This window comes from Cryptomeria japonica, chromosome 5 (assembly GCF_030272615.1).
Source record: "Cryptomeria japonica chromosome 5, Sugi_1.0, whole genome shotgun sequence".
In the NCBI taxonomy this organism is placed as follows: Eukaryota; Viridiplantae; Streptophyta; class Pinopsida; order Cupressales; family Cupressaceae; genus Cryptomeria; species Cryptomeria japonica.
The window spans coordinates 223,704,471-223,712,631 of NC_081409.1; positions in this window are offsets into that span (position 1 = coordinate 223,704,471).

Genomic DNA, 8,161 nt, shown 5'->3' on the forward strand with positions numbered 1-8,161 from the left:
GATATCAGTCAGACCCTAGATTCTACCCCCTTTTGTTAGGTAACCTTGAGGTTGCAATTAGCCTTGTGATGTCAGTTTACCCGTGTGTGGTGTTGTCAACCATGGTTGCTCTCTCTATGTAAGTTGGTGTGAATTTGACCTTGCAAATTAATGGCATTTTAATACTCATGTTTATTCTCTAAAGTTAATGAAATGGAAATAGTTTTAGTGAATATTAAATTAATTAGACATCAAAGAATTAATTCTAATTTATATTGCATTTTATAACTTGGTTAAATGTTGTTATGCATGTTTAAATTAGATTGGTTATTGTTTTAAGATATTAAGATTTAAAGTAAATAAATGAATATATATATATATCTCTGTGTGTGTGTGTACACACACACACATATGTATGTATGTATGTATGTATGTATGTATATATATATATATATGTACGTATGTATATATATATGTACATATGTATGTATATGTATATATTTATTTATGTATGTATGTATGTATGCACACGCACACACACACACACACACACACATATATGTATATATATAGATGGGTTTTAATAATATAGTGGTCATGGGTATCTCATTTTAAATTCTTCCTCTATTAAAGAATAATAATAATGATAAAATTATAGTGGGAAATAAATTATCTTTTCTCCCACTTTCTCTTCTTTTCTTTTTTTTTTAAATAATTAAATTAATAGAAATGTTAGTTGGGCAATTGATTGCTCTCGTGCATGTCATGAGTTACAAAAACAAATTTAATGATTTTATTATGGGGGAAGATTGTTGAAGCTTTGGATTTGAATCTAGTGGGCTCTCTGATTGGTTCCAGGTATTTTTCAGCCGTCAATCATTTCTGTTTTTTCACATCTCATTTTGGATAGCGTTTTTAGAGGTAGGGATTTTGTCCTTGTCTTGCATGTTAAACTTTATTTTCCTAGATGAAGGATTGAGCTGGATTATTGATGTAGAAGTAAATTGGGAATAATGGGTGTCGTAAAATTGAAATGGGGGTTGTTAAGAAAGATGATTTATCTGGGCAACGATTTTGATTTCCCTATTGAAGCTGGGTGTTTATTTTAAAAAAAAATTATTTGGGGATTTGTATTATTGATGAATCAATTCTTGTATATTTATTTTATTTTAATGAAGAATCTGGGGGAAAATAGCTTTGTGTATTGGAAGCAATTTAGAATTAGATTATTCTAGTGTTTGTAGATTCCTTGATTTGCAGATTTACATATATAATTTTCATTATTGATCAAACTGTCCATATATCGCATTTTGTCAATTTTCTGCTTTTTGCATATTTGAAACTCTGCCTATGTTATCTGTGTTATTTGTGTTTATATATATATTTATATATTTCCAGAAACTTCATTGTCAAATTTTATTTTTTGTAGTCATGTTCATTTATCATTGCTCGCTATTATTTTTTTTTTGCTGTGGTTGTGGAATTACACCCACAGCCATGGGGAAATACCATGACTGTGGAGTGTAATACCCACGGTCGTGGGCTTCCCCCACGACTTTGGGGTGTAATGCCCATAACCGTGGGTGTTCCACGACTGTGGGGTGTAATGTCCACAGTCGTGGGTGTTTCACGACTGTGGGGGTTACATCCCCAGTCGTGGCACCCATGGTAGGCTTTCTGCCTTGCACATATTCATTTAGCCCCTCTGAAAAATTCCATGGCTAATTTTGATTTTTTTTGTTAGGTTTCGATAATGTTTAATATATATATATATATATATATATATATATATATATATATATATATATATATATATATATATATATATATATATATATATATATATATATATATATATATATTCTTTTAGAATTATATTCATAATCAGTTTAGTTTTCAATTAAGATTAATTATGTGACTCTATTCAGTTAGTGAGAATATATATATATAATGGTTTCTTTTCCAATCGGATTATATGCATTAAGTAAGAATAATGTTTAGTCATAATAAGAAATACTTGTTTTTTTTTAATATTATCAATTTCCCTTCTATTAGCATAATAAAAGAAAGAATGTGGAAGAGTGACTTAGTCTAGTTGTAATGCCTAATAAATTTCCTTGTAATAAAACCCTTATTTTGTATGGGCATGATTAATAGAAATTGGTATTTGTTTTTGTGAAGTATTGATGTATAGATTCTGGTATGTAATAGTGTTCATCTTGGTGTTGAAATGTATCTTGTAGTTTTGACTCGCGTGATCATAATTTGAGTCTTGGTCTTTCGGTTCTTGTGGGGTATTTTTCCAGTTCAAAGATTTTATGTTCATTCCAGAGGCCAGGGAAGGGTAATTGTGGTTTTCTCTTTGTGAGGTCATGTTCTTTTCTTAGAATTAGTTGCTAGTCTGAATGCTAGTTTGAGAGATAGATGATGTTTCCTAGCCCTTCTTGTATCCTTCCGGAGTTACATTTTATTTAATTCTAGCAAGAGGGTCATGCCTTGCTATGGTATCTTAGTTTTTCCTTCAATGTGGTTTCCTTTTGGATCTTGGTTTTGACTCCTAAGTGCATTAGGGGAGAGTGGATTTCATTGGGGGTCGGGACCCAAAGTGGTCACCAGGATAACGCAATGGAAGTTTGTTAATAAGTGATAACATAATATAATAAACTTGGGAATGGGTAGCTAGTTCACACTTAACTTGATAATTGTATTGGATGCCTCTCTTACTCCCAAATGCTTGTTTAGGTTCAGGGTAAGACGAGAAGGCCTGGAATGACATCCACCAATATCATCTCCACAAGAGGTTGGTGTGGTCCACTAGAGCTGTATGGGGGCCGGGGATCGGGAGAGGTTACCAGGGTAACCTAGGATGGGGGTCAAGACCCAGTGAAGACTTGCCAGGGTAACCCATGACAACCTAGTGATGACACTCTTCCCAGTTGCTTACCTAGTGGATTTCTTGGTTGTTCTCCTTTGTTTGTCGGGCCTCTAGAATCCGATGTATTAGTTATTGTTCTTGAGTATTTCTTTGGTCATCTTTTGGTTCCCTTATATTGGTAATCTTGAGAAATCCTTGTTCTTGAGTAGCATATATTAGTGTTGCTTCCATGTAAGCCTTAATTATGTTCTTGCTTCATGATTATTACCTCTCTCATGTCTCTGGGGTCTGACTGATACCTCCTAGCACAGGGGGGTGGACCTTATGGTACCACATAGTTGGGTGGAGTGCTTTTCACACCCATTGGGTTTTGGTACGAGTTGCTTCATGATCGTGATGGTTTGAGTTGAAGACTGAAGACCTACCTTGCACTCCAATTATTGAATTTCAGACATCTTGTATTAGAAAAATTGTATCCATAAGGATCCTTGTAATGTAATTTATGATCATTTGTTTATTCATGGCTATGTAATTTGAACCATACTCCTTGAGCAGGACTATGTATTATTATTTGTAAGAGTATCTCACTCCTTCATGTAAAATTATTTATGGTTATGAGAGTTGTTTCGTTGTGAGGCCTTGAGGACACTTATATGATGTTTATGATGATGTATATGATATCCTTTTCTTGTGTGTGTTCATGATGTTCATTGTAATGTATAGACTATTTCTTCTTTTAAAAAACAAAATATTTGAATTTTATTGTGTATTATTGCTTTGTCCTCTGGGCCTCATAGCGGAGGCATGACATGGCTCTTGTGGAGCTCTCCATTTTCTATTTAAAATAAAAAGGGCAAAAAGATTGTGCCCACTCAAATATCTCTTGAGGTGAAAATTAAAACAGTTTCTAATGTTCTTCTTTTTTAGATTTTCACTTTTAAAATAAAAGTGGAATACTTTGACCATGTGGCAAAAACCAAAGTTGTTTGTAATGTTTTCTCCCAGCTGTGTTGATTGCAAGGCATGCATGGATGCTCATGCAGGTGGCCACATCACTCTATTATGGGACATCTACTTGTGTTTATAGTTTGGGTTCATAATTGAGTAGATTTTGTTGATTTTAAAAATATATTTGTTCTCAAATTTTTGTATTTATTTGGAAATTTGTTTGTAATCACAATATATAATTTTGATTATGCTATAATGGATGTCAATGCCTTAATGTAAAATTTCAATATTGTTCTAGACTAGAAGGATGCTATCAAAAGTTGTGGAGATTGACTTTATATGTTTTTGATTAAAAAAGCAACGTTAACTAGGGCACTAACCCTTTACATAGCCAAAAGGCTATCAAAATTAAACAACAACCCAAAGGCGGCAAAAAGACCAAGCAGAAGTACAAACCCCAAACAAACAGAATCAGACAGTCCAAACAAACCTATTAGACCTGCAACAACCCACCCCAACTCAAGAGTGGGGAGAAACACCCAAATCTTGACAAAGGGGGGGTTGGGAAAGGGGGTAAATTTTCCCTTCCGCCTGCGACAAACAACCATCCATGCAACATTGTCTTTAGGAACATTCTGAAAAGAAAAATCAGACGAGGAGGACCCAACAGAGTTACTGCCAGACTTCTACTACAAAATAGGAAATGATTGTTGCTATGTGACAACAACAAGAGCAAAAACACCAAGAGAAGAGCAGAGCTATGGAGCAGGAAAAACAAATTTTAGGAGCCAAAGGGGCGAAAGAGTCCATGACAATAGTAACATCCAAAAAGGCTTCATCAACAATAATGGGCATCTCGTCATGAGAGGAGACATCATCCTCTAGAGAGGATTCGACAAAAACAACCTCAGAAGCATTAACCATCAAGGGATCTTATCTAGCATCATTCCACCAATTAGCAGCACGTCTGTGACGGGAGAGAGAATAGTCTGAAGCTAAGTGACATGTTGAGAAGCATTGTCTGCAGTCAAAGGGGAGGCCCTCATAATCCCAAGATTAAGTCCAAGGCTTGTCCCCAACCATTAGAACCACATCCCTAGGGAGGGGTAGAGATATGTCAATATCAATTAATAGGCGTGCAAAGGTAGAATAACCCATAGAAGTCGTGGCATTATCAAGCTTCAAGAAGATGCCAATGGAGTTACCGATGGCCTCAAAAAAAAAAGGCTCCTATAAATGGAGGGGAAGATTAGGAAGACGAACCCAAATTGGGTGAATAGTAAGGGGGTTGAAGGAAGTTGTCCAGGGCTTAGAGAGAAAGAGAGAGTGATCTCCCCAAGCCCACAACCTACCCAAAACCAAATCAAGATCAAGAGTAGAAGTAAAGGAAACAATGAATAATCCTTTAGCACAAGCCAAAAAACTCAATGCCAATGTGAGCAACTAAAGGCTTCCAGGAATCACTCACCTAGCGGTGAAGGTCCGAAAGAGAAGGCCAGAACCCAATAAATCTACAAACCAAAGCACAGCATTGATAATACTCAACATTTTCCACCACCTCCTGACCATAGACCACAACAGGGGAGGTCTTAGCACAAGGAAGAGGACGAATTCCCTTGTAAGGAAAAGCAATAGTTCTAGCCACATGGGAAAAGCTTCGGCTTGGAGCAAAAGAAGAAGGTTTGGGAGGAACAAAATCACCAACAGTAGGGATCTAGGCAACCAAACCCCCAGCGTCAGCACCCACAACCATAGAAGGACCATCCACAGCAGCAAAAACTCTCTTTGCAGTAGAAGAAGCAGCCACAACACCAACACTCGTGCAACATCCACGAGTGGAGGAAACTCACCCTCAACGTGAGAACCAACGATTAGAACATCTACCTCACCAATGACAAACCAAGGCAAAGGGGCCACCGACTCCACTGAGGAGGAAGGAGCAAACACTGGAGTAGCAGAGGCCCTAAACGTATGCAAGGCAGATCCACACAAAGAAAGAGAGTCATTGGGCAGAGCGGGAGAGACATCCATTTCAAAACTATTGACTTTTTATGTTACAATTGTGTATAAAACATGATTTTGTAGCATATATGTTTTTTATTAAAATAAGCATCAAAACAAGGGTGTTGGTCCTATATACAACAACTCGTAGGCGACAAACTAAAGACAACAAAACAAGGAGACGAACCCAAAACAAGACAAGGTTGGACAAGCCAGAAGTCCACTATTAGAAACCTGCCACACCAACAACAACCCAAAACCCAACTCAAGAGTGGGGTGGAACACCCAAAACTTGACACATAGGGGTTTGGTCGCCTATGACAAATAACAGTCCTGGCAATACTACTATTAGGGACATCAAAATAAGAATCAATTGGGGAGTTCCCTGCAGAGTTTATGTCCGCAACAATAGCACACTATTGCAGAACAACATCCGAAGCAGATTCACTAGGAGCATATCGATGTTGCAAAATAGGAGCAACAGGTGTAGGAGCCTCAAGGTCAAAGGAAGACACATCAGTAGTAATGAGAGGACCAATAGAGGCTTCAATAGTAGTAGGAGGCACAACCTCATCCTGGGAGGAGGAGTCATCAGAATCGGAACCATTGATACTCAAGTGTGGCGTGAGAGAGAACAATCTGAAGCTAAATGACTCGTTGAGAAGCATCTCCGATAATGAAAGGGGAGTCCCTCATAATCCAATGATTGAATCCATGGACTATCCCCAACTATAAGAACCACATCCCTAGGGAGAGGCATAGAGATGTCAATATTGATTAAAATGCGAGCAAAGGTAGAATGACCCATGGAAGACATGGAATCATCAACCTTCAAAAATTGGCCAATAGAGTTACCAAAGACCTTGTAACAAGAGTGCTCCCAGAAATGAAGTTGAAGTTTAGGAAGGCAAACCCATATTGAACGCACATTAAGTGGTTTAGTAAGGGGGTTAAAGGAAGTTGTCCAGGGTTTGATAGAGAGAGAGAGAGAGAGAGAGAGAGAGAGAGAGAGTGAACTCCCCAAGCCCACAATTTTCCCAGCACCAAATCACAATCACGAGAAGAAGCAAACGAAGCATTGAAAAAGCCTTTAGCACAAGGGAAGAGCTCAATGCTATGAGAAACCAAAGGCTTCCAACAATCACTCACCCAACGATGGATGTTCAGGAGAGAAGGCCAAAACCCAACAAATCTGTATACCAATGCACAACATTGGTAGAAATCAACATTTTCCACAACCTCGTGGCCACAGACCACCACATGGGAAGCCTTGGCACAAGGAAGAGGACACATCCCCTTGGGGGGATGAGTAGTAGATTTGGCCACGCGAGCAAAGCTTCGCTCACCAGCAAAAGAAGGTGCTCTGGGAGGGACCTTAGCACCCGTAATAGGATCACCATTGGCAACGACACCAGATAGAGCAACCACAACTCCAACACCCATGGCAACATTACTAACTCCTATAGCATAACATTTCAAATTGGAGACAACGAAACCCACAAAAGACTTGGGTAGGGTACCCACGGGGGGGGGCAACAATGGTGTTTAGCGGAAGAGACCTGATAACTGTAGTCGCTAAGTGCACAAGGGTCATAGCGACATCCACAATAGACACAGGGGCATTCAAACTTGCCTAGGCGGGAGAACTGTTAGGAGCAAACATATTTTCAATTATTGCATATTTAATGACGTTTCAAGACTTTTGAATAAAATGTCTCAAAAAATGTGTACATATATTGCAATTGTGAACTTCAATAAAATGTCTTATTAGAGCTTTGTAAGGGAAAACCTTGGTAGCATATAGGTTATAATTGCATATTTAATGAGGTTTTAAGACTCCTAAATAAAATCTCTCAAAAATGTGTACATGTATTGCAATTGTGTACTTAAATGAGGCTTTAAGACTTTTCAATAAAATATCTTATTAGAGGTTTGTAAGGGAAAACCTTGGTGGAATTAAGAAATGTTGACTTATCATATTACAAATTAGAGCTTTGTTGACTTATCGTATTACAAATTAGAGCTTTGTAAGGGCATACCTTGGTGGAATTTATACAAAATGTAAAAGTGCATGCTAAATATTTCACAAAATGTCTCAAAAAAAATGCAATCTATTGACTCTAAATTTTACTTTGAAAACAAACAACCTTATGGGAAATTCAGTGAAGGGGATCTACTGCGCAGAATTCACTGAATAACCTCTGGATTTGAGAAGTCGACTCTTCCTTGGGGGTTTGGGAAAAGGGAAAAGAAGGAAACTTAAAATAAAATGATCTATACTATGGGGGCGATGTGCCAGAATATTTCATAAAAAGCGTATAGCATATAAAACCAGGAAACACACAGTTTTAAAGCCCA